The sequence below is a fragment of the Camelus bactrianus genome, chromosome 1 (assembly GCF_048773025.1).
Source record: "Camelus bactrianus isolate YW-2024 breed Bactrian camel chromosome 1, ASM4877302v1, whole genome shotgun sequence".
Lineage (NCBI taxonomy): Eukaryota > Metazoa > Chordata > Mammalia > Artiodactyla > Camelidae > Camelus > Camelus bactrianus.
Genome location: NC_133539.1, coordinates 129,955,446 through 129,979,448, shown reverse-complemented (window position 1 = coordinate 129,979,448; position 24,003 = coordinate 129,955,446). Strand labels below are relative to the sequence as shown.

At 42.9% G+C, this 24,003-nt stretch overlaps 2 long non-coding RNA genes across 2 annotated transcripts in view; both read left to right on the top strand.

Annotated features, from left to right (window-relative positions):
- Window positions 1-3,371: 3,371 nt before the first annotated feature.
- LOC141578552 (uncharacterized) lies at window positions 3,372-15,311 on the top strand. The gene is made up of 3 exons (XR_012508922.1): window positions 3,372-3,589; window positions 12,844-13,121; window positions 14,997-15,311. It is a non-coding gene; the product is annotated as an uncharacterized LOC141578552 (long non-coding RNA).
- Window positions 15,312-18,859: 3,548 nt separating this feature from the next.
- Window positions 18,860-24,003, top strand: part of LOC141578973 (uncharacterized) — a 46,411-nt gene continuing 41,267 nt past the window's right edge. The window contains exons 1-2 of the long non-coding RNA XR_012509874.1: window positions 18,860-18,928; window positions 23,876-23,975. This is a non-coding gene — a long non-coding RNA (uncharacterized LOC141578973). The remainder of the gene's footprint in view (window positions 18,929-23,875; window positions 23,976-24,003) is intronic.

Genomic DNA, 24,003 nt, shown 5'->3' with positions numbered 1-24,003 from the left:
GACTGACTTGTGAAAATGTGCGTGAGTTCCACTCCTTCCCATCTCCAGTTTTCCTGCTCTCTGTCTCTGTCTCTCAGTGCCTCTCTCTCTGTCTTTTCTCTCTGTTTCTCTGTCTCCCTTGCTTCTCTGTGTTTCAGTCTGTCTGTCTCTTTTCCGGTATGTATGTGTGTATATATTTATGTGTATATGTGTGTATTTATGTGTGTGTATTGTTCGGGCCCAGGGCAGGTCACTTCTGAAAATCCCTTGATGACATATTGATTATTTTGAATTCATGTTACTAAAGAAAAATTATCTTTGAAAATTGTGCAAGCACTTTGGTGGAATCTTCTCTAAGGACCAGCACTGCTAGGGAAGTGATGTTCCTGTGGCACTTTGATGTATCCTGTACCTTGTTCTGCCGGAGAGGAGCGTCCATTTGCTCTTCCCTCCAGGGGACCTCCTGGGGCCTCTGCCTGCTCACGTTGTCACCAGGGCTGGTTGTCACCGGGCTAAAGACCTGCCAGTGTGATGGTGGCCAATGTTATCTCTGCAGTCTGTCCATCTGCCTATGTCCTCACCTTACAGGTCGAGCATCTCTAGCACACACTGGCCACCTGCACTGCCTCTCGTTGGAACTGCCTGTGTGTGTTTTGTTTCTTTTCAGAACACTGGGCTTCAAGATGTTTTTGCACCACAGCGATGTGAAGCTTTTCTCCGACCTTGGGTCATGAGGAAAGCTTTTTCCAGGCTGTGGTTTTTCTTTCCAGCTGTCTTTCTTGGCCTTTGTTTTCTGCTTTAGTTTGGTTTTATTTTGCCACAAGAAGAGCTAAGCATCTCCCTTCTGGCTCTGGTTTCACACTTAGAACAGCAGTGCCTACCACGAGATTATGCACAGAGTTACCAAAAGGGCTTCATTTGGTACGTCTCATCTTTAATCCATCTGGATTTCCCTCTCAAAATACAAAAATGCTAATTCACGTGAAAACAAACAAACAAAAAATTCACCCGTCCCTACTTAAGATATGAGGGCAGCGAGAAAAAAAAGCCACCTTTTATATGATTTCATTGATAGGGAACATCCAGGATAGGTTAAGACAGAGAGAGAAAGGGGATTAGTGCTTCTCATTGGCTGGGGGTGGTAGGATGTGGGGTGCGCTTTGTATACAAGCTTTTAGTTTGAGGAAGGCAATTGTCTAAACCAGTGGTGTTGGTCTCACAACATTTTTAATGCACTTAATGCTCCTTAAAATTGCACAATTTAAAATGGGAAAAGGCTAAACTTTATTCTTGTAAACTTAAAACAAAAATAGAATATACTATAATAGAAAAGAAAAATATCTGACTCCATAGAAGATCTGTCCTTTTGGCTTTAACCCTGTGCCCTATTTTCTAGGCTTAATCTTACTAGCTCTGCACCTTTTGTAAAACAGTGTTGCCTTTAGCCTGAAATATACAGGAAAGCCTATTTTCAAGTCTTTGGTCTTTAAGGATATTAACACTTTTGCACTTATATAAAGATAGCAAGTTGCAGAATAGAAAATAACTTTTGCTTTGTTAGAGGTTTTACAGAGGCCCTATGACCTGGTCTATGTTGACAGCTGCAGACCAAGATAATGGCAGACTAATATCTTGGAGAACCATCTTCCCCAAGTCAGACTTCAGGCTCCTTTTCTAGTAAATAGGGGAGGGGCTGTGGTTGGTTGTTGCAAACTTCTTGGTGTCGGATTTCTTTGTCCTTTGAATCCTTTGCAGCTGTCCACGTGAATCAGATCACCGTGTTCCTGTAACACCTGCAACAAAACAAATTTTTCTATTCTGCAACTTGTTATCTTTATAAGAGTGCAAAAGTGTTAATATCCTTAAAGGTCAGAGTTTTGAGAATAGGATCTTCTGTTTATTTCAGCCTAAAGGTAACATTATTTTACAAAAGTTGCAGAGCTAGCAAGACTAAGCCTAGAAAACACGGCAGAGGGTTAAAGGAAAGGAAAAGATCCAATATGGAGTCAGATTTGTTCTTCTCTATTACAGTGCCTTTGGGTGAGAGCTAAGAGGATGACTCCTGGGTGGGTCCTCTACAGTCCCAGGCTGCAGTTCAGGCAGGGTCCCTGCCAGATTCACCATGACTTTGGACCTGATCTCCCGCAGAGAAAGTGACAATTATTGGATTAAAATTACCTGTCAAAATCCCTTCAATTGCCTGTAAACTATACCACAGCAGGGGATGTCTCATTGGCCAGTTAACTGCCAGTCTCCCCTGATGCAAGGGACCAGCGTCACGGCGGGATCCATGGTGGCCTGGACAGTGCACATTCCTACTTTTCTCTCCAGCCTTGGCTTCCTAAAATTGATGCTTTGAAAGCTCCCTTCCCTCTTCCCTCTGGCCTGGTGTGAATGAACAAGATACCTGCACCCACCTGGGCTGAGGCCAGGCCACGCACACAGCCCCATGCACACAGCCCACCATCTGCTGTCTACCCCTGGGCTCAAGTGCACCCTCTGAACTCCCCCACCCCAAAGGTCCGCGTGCCTAGTGCCTCCGCCCTAGGGGTCCAGATCATCATCAGGACCATCAACCACCCAAGGCCCACAGGCCATTGGCTGGCAGCCTGGGATCACCCTGACCCATCGGGTCAGATGAGACACAGGGTGCGGGGATCAGGGTGCCAGGGCGGGAATTGGAACCTCTTTCAGCCCAGCCTGCCTCGCCCTGTAGCCTCAGACACTAACTATGAAGGTGCACACTAGGCTGGATCCCCCGCTGGTGGCAGTAGTCATCATTACTGGAGCTCAGATTTCCCCACCCCAACCACAGGGTTAGGGGTGAGGGAGTGAGCTTAGGGTAGGGGTGCACTCAGAGTGAAGGGGATCCCATGGTGAGGGGGTATAGGTTGAGGAGTGTGGGGCCGCTCAGATTGGAACTGACCTGGCTGAGAGGTGAGGAGTATAGTTTCAGGATTTTGGGGGTCCTTTGGTGAGGCATGAGTGTGTAGGGGCCATAGGTTAGGACCAAGCAGGACGGAGTGTCAGGGCACAGACCTCGGTGTGAGGAGAAGAAGCCCTGTCTTTAAGGTCTGGTGGGAGACTGGGCCTGGCCAGGGGTGGGAGGGTAGTAACAGGAAGGGGAAGGTGAGCAGGGGAAGTGGGGCTGGTGGGGTGTGGCCTGGCCCAGGGCAGTCGTGGTTCTAGTTCAGTGCCAGGACCCAGTCGGTGGCGGGGTGAAGGCTCTGGGTATGGAGACCCGGCGGGACGAGCAGGAGGGGCACCACCTGGCTCATCCCGGCCCCAGTGGCCAGGTCTGGTAAAGCAGGAGACCCACCCGAGTAGTTTGCGCTGCAGGAGGGAGGAGGAGGAGGGGCGCGCACGCGCTGACGGACAGATGCGCGGACGCCGGAACCCGCCCAGAACGAGTGGAAGCTGGCGGCAGCCGGTTGCTCCTGGACCAGCTCCTGGAAGAGGAACACGGCCTGGGGTCTGGGCCGCCGCTTGCCCTTGGTTTGGCTGCTGCTCCCGGGCAGTTAAGGGGGCGCTGGTGGGGGCGTGCTGCTCGAAGCCGGCGGGTGACGCCTGGGCTGTGCGACTGAGGAGGCGCACAGGGAGGGGTGCGGAGGTGAGGTCACGGCCGCGCTTCCGGTTAGGACCCTGAGGCGGTTCCCAGCCGCCTCTGTGGTTAGTGGTAACCCCGCTATTAGTAGTTCCTGAACCCCGCGTTTTTGCCGCCGCTTATACCCGGGTTTAGGAGAGCAGGTACTGCCCCGGGAGGTGGGAGGGCACCGGACGGCTCCGAAGCATCTCTGACTGGCCCTCAGACCATGACCTGCTCCCGGGAGGCGGGTGCGGTGCGGTCGCGAGGCCTCGGATGCAATGGGGGCTGCCCCATGAGAGCCCCTGGATTTGCTCCCATCTTCCCCGCGGCCTGACCTTGGGGGCGGCCTCTAAATCCCCAGGTTCTTGTGACTCAGGTTACAGGTCAGGCTGCCCCTGGGAGGTGGGCGCAGTGTGATCAGTGTGCTGGGATGGCTGCAGCAACAGCGGGAAATGGTCGCAAACCCCGCGCTTTCACAGGGCAGCCCCAGTCCCGCCATCGCAGCCGCCGCCATTCCCTGACAGCACAGCACCTGCCTTCCAGGAGCAGGCTGGCCTCTAACCTGAGTTCCACGAATCTGGGGCAGCAGAGGCCAATCTCAGGCCATGCGCTGGGGAGTTTGAAGCCAATCCACGGGCTCTCATGGGCAGACCCCATAACCCGCCACTGCCTTCGACCACACCGCGCCCTCCTTCCAGAAGCAGGCTGACCTGCGGACCGTGCCTGGAGCAGCAAAAGCCGAGCCCTGGACAGGCCGTGGGAGAGAAGGGGGCAAGTCGACCAGCCTGCCAGGTCGCTGCCCATCTCCCTGCCGCTGCCCCAGGTTCGTGGATCACTTGTTTTCAAGTCAGTGGGTTCCTGAGAGGCAGGAGCGGTGCAGTCAGGAGGCGGGGTCTGCGGGGAGGGGTGCTGCCCCAAGGGGATCAGGTGGACTTGCTCCCATCTCCCCCAGGGCCAGATCTGTGGACGGCCTCTGCTGCCCCATGTTCACAGGACGCATGTCATGTCAGTCTGTCCCTGGGAGGAGTGCTCAGTGCCCTCGGGGCAGCCTCAGTGGCTGACAATGATTTTGGAAGTGGGCTCTAGCCCAGCATAACTAACTCTCCTTTCTTCTCTTGCTTCCTCAGTTGGTGGCTGTATAGGCTTTTTCATTATAGGTTATTGCTGGATAATGAACATAGGTTTCTCTGCTATACAGAAGAAACTTTATTTAAAATCTATTTTTATATATAGTGGCTAACATTTGTAAATCTCAAACTCCCAAATATATCCCTTGCCATCCCCTTTCCCTGGTAACCTTAAGATTGTTGACTAAGTCTGCAAGTCTGTTTCTGTTTTGTAGATGAGTTCACAGTGTCTTTTTCTCTATTTTTTTAGATTGCACATATGAGTGATATCATTTGGTATTTTTCTGTTTCTGGCTGCTTTCACTTAGAATGACGATCTCTAGCTCCACCCATGTTGCTGCAAATGGTTTTATTTTGTCCTATTCATGGTAGAGTAATATTCCAGTCTATAAATATGCCACAACTTCTTTATCCAGTCATCTGTTGCTACATTTAGCTTGCCTCCATATCTCGGCTACTGTATACAGTGATGCTATGAACACTGGGGTGCAGGTATCTTTTCACATTGGAGTTCTTTCCAGTTATATACCCAGATGTGGGATTTCTGGGTCATAGGGTAAGTATACTTTTAGTTTTTTGAGGGATTTCCATGCTTTCCATAATGACTACACCAAACTGGATTCCCACCAGCAGTGTAAGAGGGTACCCTTCCCTCTACAGCCTCTCTAGCATTTATCATTCATGAACTTCTGAGCGATGGCCATTCTGACTGGTGTGAGCTGATATCTCATTGTAGTTTTGATATGAATCTCTCTGTTTGTTAGTGATATCGAGCATTTTTTCATGTGCCTATTGGCCATTTGTGTCTTCATTGGAGAAATGCTTGTTTAGGTCTTCTGCCTATGTTTGGATTGAGTTGTTTGTTTTTTTGTTTTTAAGTTGTATGAGCTGTTTATATATTCTGAAAATTAAGGCTTTTTTGTTAGTCGTATCATTTGCAAATATTTTCTCCCATTCGTAGGTTGTTGTTTCCTTTTTTTTTACTTATGGTTGCCTATGCTGTGAAGAAATTTATGAGTTTAATTACGTCCCTTTTGTTTTTTTCTCTTATTTCCATTGCCTGGGTAGATTGCCCTAGGAGAACGTTGCTAAGATTTATGTCAGATAATGTTTTGCGTATGTTTTCTTTTAGGAGATTTATCATGTCTTGTCCATCTGCATCTTAAGCCTGTACTCTAGATCTGTGCTTCAGTTTTGAATTTTGAGCTTCTTAGAGAACACCTACTCTTAGCTCATATGTCAGATTCAACATGTCTAAAGCTGATTTCATAATCATTTTTCTTGCAGCGTATCCATTTATTCAGTGGCATAATCATTCTTCTAGTCTTGAATACCCAAAGGCTTGGAATGGTCTTTGATTTATATTTCTCTCACCACCCTCCACATATTCTTGGCTTCTGGAACTGTATGTTTTTGGTTTCAAATGTCTATTCTGATTGCTGATACTCTGATGAAGAGCGTTCATCCCTGATACAAGAATTTTTCCTTCTGCTGAATTCTTGGATATTCTCTCCCCTCCTTTCAGTCAACCTTCAGTTTTGACCCTCCAACATCTAGAGTCAAGTCAAAGACTTACCACAACCAGATCTCAGCCAGGCAGTCTCGACCCTTAATCACTTTGGCCTTACCTTATTTGTTCCAATCATTATGTGACTTAGCCTCCTAAGGTAACCTGTGCCTTATTAAAATCCAGGAGTCACCAGTCTTTTCCTATCCAGTCCTCAGTTAAAACAGCTTAGAATTGCCCTGAGAACTAGTTGGAGCCCCATCCCCTTCATTGATTCTTCCCTATTTACTCCAAATACTTCTAGCTCCTCTTTGTATTTCTGCACTGTTCATGATCGGTAGCCTGTAATCTAGTCTTTGAGTACTGACTTGGTACCATTGCCGGTTGGTTTCCAATGTGTCTCCTCACTTAGCTGGTAACTGGAGAAGACTCCCTTGTTCAGCCTCCTTTATACCTTCACCCTGCTTAGCATCGGGCAATAGCAGGCATCCAGGCAGTGCTAACCTACTTTATTCGCAGGGGTGGTGGTTTGGAGTATAGCTAATAACTATTAATTCAGTGTTGCAATTAAAAAAGAAAGCCAAGAAAATCCATAAAACTTTATCTCCATGTTCAGTTTAGCGCTTTACCTCAACAGTTTTCTTAACACTGTGTTTACATTCACATAGTGTTCAGTGCTTTTACAGTTCCCTGAGGCAAGCAGGTGAGTTGTCATTATGTTTGACTTTCACGTTACATTTCATATTGGATATATTTGTGCAATGACAAAACCTTCTTTTATAAGTAAACAGCTGGAAGCCCATAGAGACTAACAGCCTAACCCAGGGTCACCTGGTTAGTGTTTGGCACAGGCCAGGACCGCGGTTCACATCTTCCAGCTGCTCCTCTTCCAGTGCCTTTTCATTCCAGTGCTGGGAAATGTAGCCCCATCAGCCAAACGGCCAAGTCTCATTGCTGCCCCTTTACCTGCCAGTGATGGCAGTGCTACAAAACGTGGCAAAGGAAAGGTCAGAAATAGGAGTGATAAAAGACATGGAAGTGCTGGAAATGGATCCTCAGCCTCTTCCTCCCTATTTGAGCACCTCACAAGTGTCCCTCTCTGACACTGCTGTTCATTGATTATAACACAGTCTTTAAAATCAGACTGATCTTTTGTAGGACATGCTTTTATCCTGGTCCCTTTCCTGCTAGTAGTCACCGTCATGGGCAGAAAGTGCCTGACTGTGCTCTGTTTGTCACTTAGGTGGGAGGGGAAGTGGGAGAGGAAGCGGGTTGAACTGAAGCCGAGCTTTTTACAGCTCTGTTGTTCTAGGACCAGAGCAGTTCCACTCCTGCTTTCATCACCTCTCCACCTCTGAGTCCCAGCTACCCACTCCTGCCTGCTTCCCCACATGCCACGTCCTGGGGGAGGACAGTGTGGTTGGCAATGCCCCCTCCACCCTCCGCCTTCCGCCCTGGGAGGTGCAGGAGTCTGCTTCAACTTTTGAGCTGTTTTGGTAGTTGGGCTTTTCCAGCCTTTCTAGGCATCTGCTTTCCAGCTCTGGGAAATTGGAGATGTAACTTAACCATACAAGTTCTATACTACTGTATTCAGTGGCATTAATGTGATGTTGTCTTTAAGGTGTTCTGGGACTGGATAGGAGGTTTTTAACACAGGATGCTTCACATCCAATTCTAAAGGCCTACAGGATGCAGGTGTAATTCAAGTTCTTACATGGCTGTAAGGCAGACATGGACATTATTTTATAATATGACCATATGTTCATAGATTACGGTTAGTCCGCCGGCTCTGTATCTAATAAAAGTTTAAATTCCAAACGCTTGAAGAAAATTTGTGGACCATGTCTTTTTGCCTGTAACTAGTTGCAAAAACTGAAATCAAGACTCTACCACAAGCCAGTGTTTCCCAGTAGAGAAACCCTCTACTTTTACAACCTCTAAGTAATTCAGTGGTTCTTTGGGTGAGATGAGGGATGCCAGAGTATTTGGTTGGGACACTAGAGTGGCATGACAAGTATTCTGGGACTGGTTACAGTTGAATCTCTGCTTCCTATATCCTGGACTGATTACAGAGTCAATGTTAGTGCGTTAACCAGCTTCTGAATGCAAGGGTAGCTAGGAAGACAACAGAGAAAATAGAAGGATATAAAGTAATGGAGAGACTTCAGAGCAGTACAAATGTTGACTTTGACACCACCAGCTGCTGACGTGAACTTGGCAGGAATTTGTGAGAAATGGTGGGTGTCACTGCAAGAAAGAGAGTCCTGCAGCTTTTGGGGTGAACAGGCAAAGGGGAGAGCAGATACGGTGACCACTCGGGGGCTGATTATTTGTGTCCTGAATGTGAAAATGTCTGGTCTCCTGTTCAATTTTGCAGCCACAACTTCACGTGACTCAGGGCATTATTTCCACCAGATACCATAAAAACATAAACAACCTCTGTTTCCCAAAGTGTTTGTTCTCGATCTGAGATGATTGTCCTGTGGTGGGAGGTAAGTGGGCGGTGGGTCCTATTACATCACTCCCTTTCACTAAAAGTCTACCTCGCTGCTTTTCACCCTACTGCTAGGGGTGCTGCCATTCTGTTACACCTAGACCTATAAGACAGGCTTACCTGAATCCTCACGTGAAGAGGGATAGTTATGTGCAGTTTTAAATAATTGCTTGGGTCATGTGGTCCTTTGTTCCCTCCATTGGAAATCACTATTCCAGAGCAAATAGTATGAATCTATATAAACTATATTGTTTGTAAGATGTCTTCGGAAGTTTTGCAGTAGGTTTAAATATTTGCTTGGTGATGGCCTCTTGATTGTTTGAAGGAGGCAACCCTCACTAGGGGCTTTGTTGGCTCCCTTAGATTTCCCTTACTGGCAGTAGAGTGTTCGTAGGCAGAGTTAGAAAGTTAACTGGGCTGAGAAGCCGAATTTGCCCGCAGCTGGGAATTGGTAGAAGAGTCAGTTATGGAAGGAAGGATTTAGGATTATCTGGTAGCAGAGTTGTGGGATCCAAGCCCTGGGAAACCTCAGCTTTTGTAGAGTATATTCTGTAACAATAGGCTATTGGATAATTTTAACACTTGTTATGGGATGTAGAGTTGGGGAAAGACTTAAAAGTGAAAGAACCTTAAAAAAGAATCTCCAAATATTTTAAAGAAAACAGTACTCAGAATGAGAGCTTTCCTGGAAAAGACTAGTTCTTCACTTCACAGGGGAAGCAGGGAGAAAGTGTAACTGCACTTACAGTAACTTAAAAGGTAAACCTTACCCTCCCACTTAGCTGTTTCCTGGTGTAAGTTCATATTCCACATCTGTAGTTTTAGACATGATGTGTCATTTTCTGGTACTCCATTCTGCTTCTGAGTGAGAGACTGACGCAAAGTCACATAGCAATTGAAAAATTGCACAAAAGTCTTTATTGTTAAAAATGTAGATATGTGGCAGAGTGCTGCATTTGCAAATGACTTTCAGTACAGAGAACACTTAAAAGAATGCGGTGTTATTTCTTTTTTTATTCCTTTAAGCCTTTGAATAGAAGGTTTTCTTTGCAGAGTTTCTGGAGTACATCAGAAAAAGCAGGAACTAAAAATAGCTTTAAGAAAGCACCAGTATAGATGTTGTTTACAGTATGGTATCTGTCTTAAAGTTAACTCTTTAAAGCAGGAAGTTGTAACTCTCAATTTCTTAAGCAAATAAAAAACATTCTTGACTCTTAATGACATACTTTGTGGGGTGAAGCCGCTTTTGCTTCCATTCTGAGCATTGAAAGGCCTTCAAGGATAATTCTACCAGTCCTCAATATTTTATTTTCCTTCTGTTGTGAACTTGTTATTAAACTTGAAGGAGATATAAATATCATTAACTTGCTACATATGTAGATATTTAGTGTTACATAGTCAGAAAATTTGTGTACATCACACGTATCTACATAATTCCCCAGGTTCCAACTGTGTTCCTGATAAAAGAATGGTGGGAAATGGCATTATGGGGATATATCTTGCAGTACACAGTGTTTCCCCTGTTCCCTCTACCAGATCTGGATATTCTTTCATCTTTCGGCTTCTAGAATTTCTACCTCTTTTTCTTAAGACAGGTGTAACTCATCCCCCTGCTCACACAAATATGCGTACACACACACACACACACACACAATGTGCCATAGGGAGTAGCGTGCACCATCCCATTCTCTGACTACAGCTCTGATCCCACACACTGGAGGCAGTGTCTTGCACGAATTCATTTGTAAGTTCCTTTTTAAAACTCGGGTGGTCGGGAAATAGGACTGATATCCTCACCTAGTAGGCAAGCCCTCAAGGATAACTTCTATGGTTAATGCCAGGGTATCTTAATGTTTGAGTACCTGGGTTTCATGTCTTCCTGTACCACCTGTGTGACCCATGATTCCCACAGTTCTGTCTCCCGTTAGACTTTTTCTCTCAAACTCTGGACTCTTATAATATTCTGCTGATTTGGCATCTTCACTTGGAACTCTGATATCTTAAAACCAACGTGTGTAAAAACTGAGCTCTTGGTCCTCCTACCCCCCAAACTGGTTCTTTATGCAGCCTCCCCCATTCAGTTAGTGGAAACTTAATCCTTCCAGCTGCTTGGGTCAAAAATCTTGGAGTTATTCTGACTTTCACTGACATACCACATGAATTCTGTCAATAGATCTGGTTTGACACTGCCTTTAAAACATATCCAGAGCCCAGCCACTTCTCACCATGGCTCCTGCTTCCACTGCTGCTTCCCTGCCCTGAGCCACTGTCCTCTCCTCCTGCATAGCCCTTCTCAGTAGCTTCCCACCTTTCATCTCTGACCCGTTTGCACTATTCTCACCCCGCAGTCAAGTGAGCCTTGAAAACCTAAGTTAGATTGTGTCGTCCTTCTGCAGTGCCTCCCCATTTCACTCCAGGTAAAAGCCACAGTCCTTACAATGTCCTCCAAGGCCATACAGGATCTGCACTGACCCTTCTCCGCAGCTCCAGCCGTGCCCCCATTCTGGAACATGCGAGGTCACGCTGGCCTTGGTGATGGTTATTCCGTCCTCCTGGGACTTCTCACCTCCTAGTCTTAATTCTAACCTCAGTTCACAGTGTGCCCTGCTCTGGTATTTAATACAACATCACCCTCATCCTATACCCTCAACTCTCTTTACTTTGCCCTTTTTACTTTTATCCATGGTTCCTCTTTCCTAGCATGCCACCTCCTCTGCTGCTCTGTTGTGTGTATTGTCATCTCCTCCCCCCACCCCAGCTAGACTCCAACAAAGCTCCGTGAGGACAGGACTTTTGTTTTGTTTATTGATCTATTCCAAGTGCCTAGAGTAGTCCTGGGTACATTGTAGGCCGTCAAAAATTATTTGCTGAATAAATTAAAAGGCTATTTTAAAAATGAATCATCCTTTCATTAACAGGTGAGGAAAGGAAGCTGCATGAAGGAAAATGGTGCAGTAAATAATGATATTTGCCTGTTGTACTATGTATGATATATATATATGTGTTTTAGTCTTAATTTGGTATCTCAGTTTCTTAATTTAATAGCTGTATTAAGGTGTAATTTACAGGCCATAAAATTCACATATTATAATTGTACAAGTCAGCCATTTTAACTATTTCTAGAGTTGTGCAACTGTGTCCTCATAAAGTCCCCTTGTGTCCATCCATATGCAGTTCGCCCTCCCCTCAGTGGCACCCTGATTTTATTTGTTTTTGTTTTTTTGGCAATCACATCTGAAAAGAATAATTTACACAGCAGTACTAATATAGCTTTGTACTTTTAGAAATGACACACTTAAATATGAAATCAGGAGTCATTGCTGAATGTAGGCAGCAGTATCAGACATCGGTGAGAAGAATGGACTTGAGTGTCAGACTGGCTGCGATATTACCCAGCTCCACCATTTACCAAGTTACCCAAATTATTTTCTGTCTCAAGCTCTATGTCTGTTATATGGGTGTAATAATAGCAGCTTACAGAGTTGTGAGGATTAAGCAAACAGGGAAACAAAATTTAGTATAGTGGCCAGCTTATGTTATTACCTAAGAAATAGCCTTGCAGGTAGAGAGCAAAATTCAAATCAGTTTCTAAAGTATGTGTAAAATATGATCCAGTTCCTGCCTGGTTTGTAAACACGTATGCCTACTGCAGAATATAAAAGCAGGCTAATTTCCAACAGAAAAGATCATTTCTCAGCATTTCTTTCAAAGGTAGTTGCAAAATAATTTTTACTAAATTTTCTGTGCCCATCTCTGACAGAGCTTTGACACCAGGGAAGTAATTATCTACATTTTTGTTAAAATGATGCTGACCATCAGGAAGTGTTCCGAATTATATTTTAGCCTTTATGTTGGGAAATATTGTGAAACTTCTTCTAAATTAATGGGGGAGGGGCATTCATTGTAGCTCTTGTAGCCTGATAAGGCTTCTCTAAATTATCTTTTTTTAAATTTTAATTAAAGTAATTAATTAATTTTTTGCAGGGGGTGGTAATTATGTTTTTATTTATTTTATTTTTATAAGAAGTTCTGGGGATTGAACCCAGGCCCTTGTGCATGCTAAGAATATGATCTTTCACTTGAGCTATACCCCCCTAAATTATCTTTAATAAGGTCTTTTTCTCTGTTTGTTATTTTCTTTTATGTACAGATGCACAAAGCAGGGTCATCAGAAGCCTCTCAATTCCAAAGATGATTATAGTGAAAAACATTGCACAGTGACAGTGAATCCTTGGAATATGAAGAAAGATTGTAAAGTCCTGAATGAATTAAGAAGGAATTGTTACATTAACTTACATGTAACCATGGCTCTCTTACCTTTATTTTTCACTTTATAATGAAGATATTCCTCACCCGTCAAGGTTGCTTTGTTAGATATAGGGAATATCTAAAGCCTTTTCTGGAAGTTTTTTAAATAAATAAGAGCAGGTAATTTATCAGAAGTGTGAATGGTGTAATCTGCTCTGTCTAGTATGGTAGCCACCAGCCACATGTGACTATTGTGAATTGAGATGTTCTATAAGTGGAAAATACATAATAGATTTTCAAGACTTCGTACAACAATAATAATGTAAAATATTTATTAAAAGTTTTCAAAGTGTTAATCACTTTTGAAATGATAGTATATTGGATATTTTGGGATAAATATAATTATTCCTGGAATTAAGTACACTTGTTCCTTTTTATTGTCTAAATGGGATTACTGGAAAATTGTGACTTGCACTATGTTTCTATTGACAGTGCTGGCTTCTAACTTATTGCAAATAATATGAAAAAAACTTTGATTAAGTATTTTATAATTGAGTAGTTGATTTCCATCATATTATTTTCAGGTGTACAACACAGAGGCTCAACATCTTTATATATTATATTCCATTTAATGTCACCATAAAATAATGGCTATATTTCCCTGTGCTGTATGATACAGCCCTATAACCTATCCATTTTATACATAGTACTTTTTACCTCTCAATCCCTTACCCCCTTCCTGCCTCCCTCTCCTCCTTCTCCCCATTGGTAACCACCAGTCTGTTCTGTGTACCTGTGAGTCTATTTCTGTTTTATTATAGTAATTAATTTGTTTTATTTTTTAGATATACATATAAGTTAATAAATAGAATATTTGTTTTTCTTTCTCTGACATATTTCACTTAGCATAATACCCTGTATGTCCATCCATGTTATTGCAAAAGACATTATTTAATTTTTTAATGGCTGAGCAGTATTCCATTGTGTGTGTGTGTTCATGTGTATATATGTGTGTGTGTATGCGTGTATATATGTAAATATACATATATATATAATATACCACAACTTCTTTATCCAGTCATCTGCCAGTGAACATTTGGGTTGTTTCAGTGTGTTGGCTATTGTAAATAGTGCTGCTGTGAACACTGGGGTGCATGTGTCTTTTTGAATTATATTTTTCTCCAGACATATACCCATGAATGGGATTGCTGGATCACACGGAAGTATATTTTCAGTTTTTTAAGGAAACTCTATACTGTCCTCCATGGTGGCTGCAACATTTACATTCCCACCAACCGAGTAGGAGGGTTCCTTTTTCTCTTAAAAGGTCAAAAATTCTCTACATTTATATACTTTCCTTACAGTTTAGGACACAATTTGGCAAAAGCCAGATAGAATTTAATAGGAGTAAATACAGTATTTTTTCAAATGTCCATGCATTATGGATAGATATGTTATTGATGAGTTGGTTCCCTATTTTTGTAGATGCAGAAGTTTTTATAGCTTCACAGACATTTCAGTCTTGCAGAAAGAAAAATGTCTTTGCATTTTGCTGAACTTGTCCGGGTGGCTTTATGGAATTTGGTCCAGGCCTGCAGAGGTGAATACACATCCAAACCTGAACCATTTGAATGTCTGCAAGATTTTAAGAGTCTAGAATGTCAGATCTGGACTATAACTCTGGTGAATGACATCAGTGAGTGGACTCAAGAAAACTCCATTTGAGTGCAAAGCCTTTCATAAGCCAAAAAAGGCTTTGAAATTGTGGCAAAGCCAGAGACTTTTGTGCACCACATATGGCCACAAACCCATGGGGACAACCACAGGCCTTCTGGAGTGCCAAGGGAATTCCATGTGAGGAGTCCAGCACTCACAGGAATCCAACAAGTCCCTGCCAGCCAGAGCACCTTCATTGCTACTGTGGTATTTTGAGCAAATGTCTTTTCTTCAGGTTCAAATTGGTTTGTTGTTTTTTTTTTAATAAAAGAAAATCAAACAACTTCTTGTTCCCGTGGTGAAAGTAAAAGTCTAACATTTTCTGATTTCTTTTGACAGAGAAAACTTGAGCCTATGAATCTAAACTCATCTGTGATGGTCTGCAGCTGGGAGCAAGCAGATCAGTGTCAGTCCCTTTGCAGCCGTTGGCTGGGAGCCTGCATGTTCCCTGGAATGATATTTGAAACATGTCACCCTAGCCGTGCCTTCGCTCTGGACTGGGAGGCGAGTCAGTCAGAATCTGCATTATGGAATGTATGTTTCAGATCCAAAGCTAGGAGATCTTTTTTAATAGCCAGAGAATGTAGTCATAAATATATCTATTAATGTATTTATGCAAGAACAATTTTAAAGTTTTTTTATTATAAAAATTTCCCCCAAAATTGAAAATGAAAGAACATTGGAATTAAAATCCAATGGAATTAAAAGCAGTGGAATTAAAAATCATCTGTACCTTAGTTATACATAAAGAATCTTAAAATCCTTCTAAACATTTTTTTGTTCAAATGTAGATATTTTTCCCTTCCAAAAATGAAAATTATTATTTCACATTTTTTTCTTTTTCCTTTTATTATATATTCCATATTAATAAATATAATTCTTTTAAATCCCTTTTAATGGCTGTTTAACATTATATTGAACAGATATGTAAATAGTCCTAGGTTTAAGAAATTTAAAAAATTGTCATTACAATGCCCCTGCAAAGAATTTTTTCGTGTTTCTATTTTTAGTTACTAATTTGGACTAAAAGTTAACAAGTTTACTTTTCTTCATCTAAAACATTGGTTATTTTATGAATGAATTGTAAGGATTTTAAATAACTTTTCAGTAATTTCAACAAAGAAATTAACTTTAAGGCAAAAATGTATGATGGTTTGCAAATCTATTTTCATTATATCTTCACTTTTACCAGTGTCATATCTGTGTGTGTTTGCACAAGTGCTTTAACTACCAGCAATGTAAGAAAAATCTGTGTACTAAAAATGTGAAAATAGTTTCCTGGTTTGTGTTTTCATTCTCCCAATATAGGTTTTGGATGACAAGCTTTTATTTGCAAATGTACACACCCTGTGGGTGGTGCTCTGTACATACGCTGAGATACTGTACATAAAATTGCCTCTGAATCCCAATCATCTGAAAACCGTGTCCTCAGCCTTTGATACCTTCAGCTGTTTTATGAAAGTCCTCCAAGTGGATGAAAGTATCAACAACCGGAACAAGAGTTTTTCATTGCCCTATTTGAGAAGAGCTGCGTGAACGAATTTTATATTCAGGATAGAGATACATTCATCAATCCAACCACCAGGAGCCGCACTGTAAGTCTAAACCGAGTTTAGCTGCTGTCTTGGGGGTGATTTAGAACCTGCTGTTGAATTATAAGTGATTTGGTTTTGTTGGTTTGGTTTGGTTTTTAAAAGCTGCCCATAAAAATGAAAAAAGAGAAAGAAAAGAAATATGCCTACAGATTCCTGTTAGGATAGTAAACAGTGGCTGGTTATTTACCCTGTATAAACCACACGCTTTCTTAGAATCTATTTAGGTTTACTTCATCCTTTCTCAGATCAAGTATCAAGTAAGGGACAGTTTTAAAAAAAATTCAGGATTAACTGGCTTGTGAGCTCCGGGATCTGCAAGGCAGCTTTCCCTTCCCATGGTGTAAGTCAAATGGCAGAAATGAAATAAAGCACTTCATGTATCCTCCGGTGTTAACAGGAAAAGGTGAGTCTTCTTGACCTTGTTACTTCCTGGGTAAAATGAAGATAATATGTCAGGAGTCGACAAGCCCATTTAGGGCAGGAACCATGTTGTCTTGTTCACTGCTGAATCCCAGGCACCAGGAAGGCTGAGTTTAACAAGTGGGTGAATGAATGAACTGTAGTTCCCCCAGAGTTACCATGTGGGGCAGTGTGGATTAGCAGCTAAGAGCATAGACTCGAGAGGTGAGGGTACAGCTCAAGTGATGGGGCGCATGCTTAGCACGCATAAAGTCCTGGGTTCAGCCCCCAACACCTCCTCTAAAATAGACAAATAACCCTAATTACCTCCCCACCCCCCACCAGAATTACCTTATTATCTCCCTGCCACCAAAAAAAAAAAAAAAAAAAAAAGGTAGAAGTGGCCAAGAGCATAGACTCAGGCTGGAACACTTGTGCTGGTTTCTCGCTGTCTACCTTGTAAAAGTCATTTAGCCTCTGTGTTTATCAAGTTCCTCATCAATAAAATGGGGATAATAATAGTACCCACCTCGTAGAGATGCTATGGGGATTAATGAATCTGTTTGAATTTTAGAACAGCCCTGGCTAATAGTAAGTACTATGCATTTGCCAGCTCTTTTCATAATTACTGACAGATGTTATTATCAACCAAAGAAGTATTAGTTCTTTGTAAGGGAAATGCATGTTAGACCATTTCATTTATCATTTTCTGTAATTCAGGCTTTTTCCCTCTGAAATACCATTTTCTGTCTGTGCACTAGTAAATCACAGGGCTTTCCAAATTTCATCTGTCTGAGTTCTTGTCATGATGACAATACTGCAGAGTTTTGACATTTTTTAGGGACTCCATCTGAGATGACAGCAACCCCTCAAATTCAGAAGCACTTCTCTAACTGACAACATCTCGCATGAAATGAAGTTTGTAAAATGTAAGAGCTTCAGACGCTAAATGATGCCATAAATGCAAAGATGCTATATCTAAGCTCTTTAAATAAATCCTGTCATTGAAATAAAGGAAATACTATATTATAGCGCTCTATGACTTTGTTACCTTGCTATCCGTTTATCTGACTCTTTAAGACAAAAGAAAGCAAAGACTGAGATTGATCATTACTACTGTGTGGTACACGTATTTGTGGATGAAGACCATACTGAAATGCACTGTCTAAGATACTAAAATGGACACTAAACAGCTGCTTGATGCACATGCATGAACAGAACAGGGAGCTGGTTGCAGGGAGCAGACACTGAGCTTCCTGGATCAGAGACTCAGCATAGCAGTCCAGCCCAGCAGTCCACATGTTTTATATTTATATCCCAGCAAAATTAGCAGTGAGAGTCTGAAATGAACTTTGGGGACACTTGCAAACAGCTGTCATGATTACTAATGTGGGACACCAGGATTCTACAGTGTTTAGTTGGCATTTGCACACAACCATTTCTTTTCCACTAAAGCCTGTTGTAATTGCTGGTTCCACATCCAGGCTGAGGAATCATCTCATGTGGTGTTTGGGAGGGAGGTAAGTGGAGTCAGGACCCATGCTAAGGCTGGGTGGGTAATAATCTGGTTCTAGTACAGGAGAAAGGAAAGTAGGTCAGGTGGGAAGGAGAATGACTGGATTTAAATTTTGTTTCTTGAGTAAGCTAAATATATAACATCATGTCAAGTTTCTTTATTGTTTATATTCCATGTGCTGTCACCGAATAACTACTGAATTGTGGGGACAAAAAAAGCCTGGGTTTTAGAATTGACCCTGCCCCTAAACAGCCAGAGTCCAGGTTCCTCTGGGTGTCCAAGGAGGGGGCTGCTGCCTCCACTGAAGCAGTTTGGGCACTTGGGTGGCGTAGTTTTTTTTTGCTGTGGAAGACTGGCCCGGTTGTAGGACATTAAGCATCTGCAAGGCCCTCACCAGGTACCCACGGTGGTCCCAGGACTGTAACATCCAAGTGTTCCTTTCCAGCCACGTTTGCAAATGACCCTCAAGGGGTTAGTATTAATCCTCGGTGAGAATTATGAAAAATTATATGGTACCTCCATCCCTTCTGGCAAAGGAGGGCCCCTTATTTACAAATGACCACAAAGTGTTAGCACCACATTTTATTAGCAGAACATGTGAACACGTAGTGACAGTGACGCTCACCTGTTTGCTTCTGCTTCCCAGTGCAACTTCAGCCTCCATCAGAGGACCTCAGCTGCCCCAGCAAACAGGGCCTTCTGTACAGGGAATGTGCTCCTCCTCGAAGCATAGACAAGAAGCAGCCCTTAGATCTCATCAGGTGAGCTGTTGTGGAGAGCACTCCAGTGGGAAGGGCTCAGGGTTGCCCTCATGGCTTCTGAGTGTGACAGTCCTCCAAGAGTGTTACCAACCAGGAAGCTCACAGGAGCTCTGAGCTTTGTTGCCCCAAGTTTTTACTGGAGACTTTATTACAAAGACATGATTTATTGGGTCACTACTGACATGGCTACCCCAAACACTAACTGTAAGTCAAAGCCCTAACATTTGAGCCCCTACCTCTCCTGATGGTCACTCACTTGTCACAAAGCTCAAAGCCCCACTCCTCTAATCACATGGTTGGTGTCTCTGGCTGGCCAGTCCCCATCCTGAGTTATCTCATGAACACAAGCCATCCAAGGGTCCACCATGAATAGTAAAGACACTCCTATCTTGGGAAATTTCAAGGCTTTAGGGGTTGCCATCCAGGAACTGGGAACAAAGACCTACCAAATTCTTCATTAAACAGGAGTAAATGTTAGGTTTCACTTAAATTATAAAATAAGAGAAGTATTCTCACTGCTTAGCTCTATCTGCTGTTCGACACCGTTTCACTACACCACGTGACTGTAATGTCGCGCTCAGCATGTGTATTCTCAGAGCATCAGCGCCGGCTGCTCCCCGGGAGCTTATGCTGTTTGTGCAAGGCTGCTGGGAGGAGGGAGGCCAAGGACAACTGAGCAAACAAAAATAATCGGGCTAATAAGGAAACAATTTCAGATTGAAATGAAGGAAATAATACAGTGTTGAGATGGGAGACTTGGGGGAAATGGAGTCAAGAAAGCTATCTTTGAGAAGGTTACATGTGAGCTAAGATGGTGATAAGGAGGCTGGTCTTTGAGGATCTGGGATAAGTCACCCCAGGAATAGAGGCAGCTTGTCCATTGCCCCGAGGCACAAATGTGCTCAGCAGGTTTGAGGAGATACTGGAGCCAACGCTGGTGAGAGTGATGAGACGCGAGGTTTAGAAGGGCATCAGGAGCACGGAAAGTAGTGTAGACTCTAAGTGCAGTGAGAAGCAGTCATGATAGTTTAAGCACTAAGGTAATTTTCTCTCACAATTTGCAAAGATAATGTGGAGAATGAATTGCAGGGACCCAGGAAGCAGGGAGGCCTGGTCGGAGGCTCTTGGAGTGGGCCAGATGAGAGATTGTGGGAGCCAGGGAGAATGCGTTTGGGGAGTGGAGCTGACAGGATGCAGTTATGGGCTGGCTGTGGATGGTGAGGAGAAGAGAAGGGTCAAGGTAGCCCCAGGTCGGCCTGGAGCCAGGTGCCTGATCTTCCTAATCTCAGTGCCCCATTCAGATGCCCACCTACTTGGGCAAACCTCTTAACCTTCCAAGTGAGGGTTTTAAATCACTGAAGTCTTTTTGTTTGTTTCACATTTTATGGAAAGATTCAAACACGTACAGAAGTAGAGAGAACAGCACAGCCAGCCTGTCGGTATCAGTCACCCATCTCCAGAATTATCAACTCAGAGTCACTGTTGTTGCAACTTTCATCTCCACCTCTTCCCCTCCCCCACTTCGGGATCATTTTGAAGGCAATCCTACGTAGCTTAACCTTTCATTAGTGAAATGACAAGGTCTCTTTCAAATACAATTGGAATATTCATTTTTTTTAGGGTTACAAAATAATTCCCTGATTGTCACAAAAATACACTTTTAAGCAGTTTTGGGGTTGAAATCAGGATCCAGACTAAGTTCACACATTGCAGCTAGCATATCTCTCAAGTGGGTTCTAATCTATAATTTTCCTGTTTCTCATTTTCCTTGAAATTGCTGAGGGATTTCTCTATTTCCTGTTTGGTTGATTTCATTCTCCCCTGTGGTTAGACTTATTTCTCCATCCTATGTATTGGCTTTAGCTAAGTGATTTGATCCTCCCCTAAAAGCTTGATCTGAAAGAGGTTCAAATTTGTGCAAGAATATTTGTTATATGAAGTTTTGTACTCCTGTCATAAGGTACATAATGTCCAGTTGACTCTCTTTTTTGTGATGACAGCAGCCAATAATGATTGTCACCCGGGATCATTATTTCATAAGGGATTTTATTTCATGTGGTCATACTCTAATTTCCTCCCACAATTATCAGCAGGATCACAGTCATGAAGAGGCACTTTCTCATTAACCCGGATTATCCTGTAGAACAGTTTTAAAAGAGGAAGTTTATATATTTGTAAATATTTAAAGTTGATACATTTTTCTATTGTTTCTAATGTTTTTTTTCTAATAGAGGTACTGAAGATTGAATCTAGGACCTTATGCTAGCTGAGCACACACTCTGCCACTGAGTGTACCCCATCCCCCTTGAGATTCATATTTATATGATATATTCCTTCTGTTATTTTTGTTTTATGTTATACAGAATTTGATGGCAGGGCAATGGGTTTGATGGCTATTTAATCATTCTTTATGGGATTTTGGGGTTGGTGTGTGTGTTTGTGTTTGTAAAGAGAACAATTTTCCCACTATTTTAAGTATGTTTTGTGAAGGAAATTATGTTGATCTGTTCCCTTCTCCTGGTCCATGTATTCCCTTGTTGCTTCCCACTAGTGGCCCCTTGAGCTCTGTGACAAGACTAGCATGTTGTTAATCCAGGTTGAAGGAGATCTGAAGAGATTTATTCAAGGAGATGAAATTTGTAGACAATGAATTGGAAAGTATTGAGAAAGTTATTCATTAGGAGAAGGTATGGGGTTGAATTGTTAAGCGCAGAGAAATCTAAGCTATGAACCACCAAGACAATTATTAACTCCAGGAAAAACAAAGTAGGGAATAAAAAAGTAAGCCTAGCAGACAACTTGCTACAGCTGTGAACAGTCTGTACAGAGTCCTAATAATGTAAAGCAAGGATACTGAGCTGATCAAAATTATAATGTATTTGTATCAAAAGTTTGGAAGAATGAAGGTTTGGGTGTGTAGAGGAGATGTGGTTTGAAAGAGAGCTTAATATTCATTTTCCAAAATAGAAAGTTAAATAGGTGATACATAAAGCTGAAAAAGTCAGTAGGCTGTGTTACAAGGATATTAGTCAGAAATAGGGAGTTTTTATTCCAAGAGTCAGCAGTAGGAGCTGAACATTGTTGCTTCTGACCAGGAAATGGGGTGGTTGTTGGGAACTGCTCCTTTTTACAATCGGTGTTCGAGAACTGTTTGACTCTTTAATGAATGTATGGTATAAGTTTGATAAAAAGAAATCAAAGCTGAATTTTGAAAAATTGATGTTAAGAATTGGGGTGTTTTTGACAGAGAGAGATAACAATCAGACAAAACTACATTTGAAGGGATCCTCATTATTTCTAGCCTTTCAGCAAGGACTAGGGGGCAGACATCTGTTTAAGGTTCAAAAATTCTTTCTGACATTCTTGCCGACATGTAACCTTTGGAAGTAATGAACTCTCCGTCATTGTAAATATGCAGGCAGAGGCTGCCTGACCAGCTCTCTAACTGTAGCAGGGTGTGTTTACCATTGGCCAGTTGGAGCAAGCAACTTCTAACATTCTTTCAGTTTTGAATGTGGCATTTTCAGGATGGATAGTTGATAAGAATGTATTACAAAAAGCTTAACAAGAAAGAGTCCAAGACATCTCAAACCCATTGCCAGGGTTTTCTCTGCCAGACACCATCCTGAGCCTGCCATCTGTGAGCCAGGCCACAAAGACCAGTCACATGAGAATGAACACACTTTGTCCCTCCTATCTGATTTGGCATCGGGCTCAGCCATTTTCCCCATGGAATGGTCCACGCCCAGGTCTCTGACGATGGAGCTGGTCTCACAGCAGCCCTGTGAGCGCTGGTCCAGCCCTAGGGGTTCCTGCGTGAAGTTTCTCAGGACTCCAGGCTGTTCTCAGAGCTGAGTCCCCCCTAGGCTAAGCCCTCGGAGCTCATCTCATCTCCAGACTGAGCCGGAAGCTTCCGAGAGAACTCAGAGCTGAGGAAAGTCACAGGTCTTACCCAGCACTGCCGCGTCAGCAGTGCTCCAGCTGAGGGAAGTAGCAGCAGCAGCAAACACACCTGAGCCGCCGCCTCATTTTTCCGCCTCATCCCTAAGCCCTCTGTGTCTGCCTGTCTGTGTCTGTCTCCCTTTCAGGACCAGCCTGGCACCGCTTCGTGCCCTGCCTCCTTTCTTCTAATCTTGCCTCCCTGGCCTGTTCCGTCTACTCCAGCTTAACTGAGTAACATTGAAGTGTTTTTGAAACCTAGGAACAGCCGACGAGCTAGATACAAAGAATACAGGGCAGTTCCTTACTCAGCCACATCCCTCCTGCCCTCTCCCATTCCTACATGAGTTTTATAAATATTTTGTCAGAGAGACATTGCACTCCCAGTTGTTATCATTATCAGCCATTTCCTTATTATCTGTGGTTTACGTTGCATTTGCTCCAGGGAAGTTCCCGAGATAAGGCAGACTCAGATGACTGAGCCAGTAGTTGAAGTCCACTTGTGTCAAGCCTGTTAAGAATGATCTTTGGTGGGATTTGTTGAATGTGCCAGACTGTCCAGTGAGTGGTGATGATCCCCTGCATCTGCTCCGGAGTCAGCCTCGTCCCCTCCTTTGCTCTGTTCTCATTTATCTCTCTTCAGCAGGTGAACCAGTGATCTGTATTTCTATGATACGTGAAATACTTCTTATTTCACGGTAGAATTTGGGGGCTGCTGTGAAAACGCATATGTTTTAAGTGTGAATTGAGTCAGAGGTTTAAACTTAAAGCCCCCTTGATTTAGAATCAGAAATTAGTATGATGGAAGGAGGGTATAACTCAGTGGTAGAGTGAATGCCTAGCATGCATGAGGTACTGGGTTCAATCCCCAATGCCTCCATTTAAAAAACAAATAAATAAACCTATTTATGCCCCACCTTAAAAACAAAGAAAAAAGAAATTAACATGAGGATGAAGCTACAGAGTGAATATGTGTGTCTTCTGAAACTACCTTCTGTCTTTCTACAGGAAATTCTACGGAGAGAAGGTCGGAATCTACTTTGCTTGGGCTGGGCTATTACATTCAGATGCTCCTCCTGGCAGCAGTCGTGGGGGTGACTTGCTTTCTGTATGTATATTTTAATCAAAATAACTGT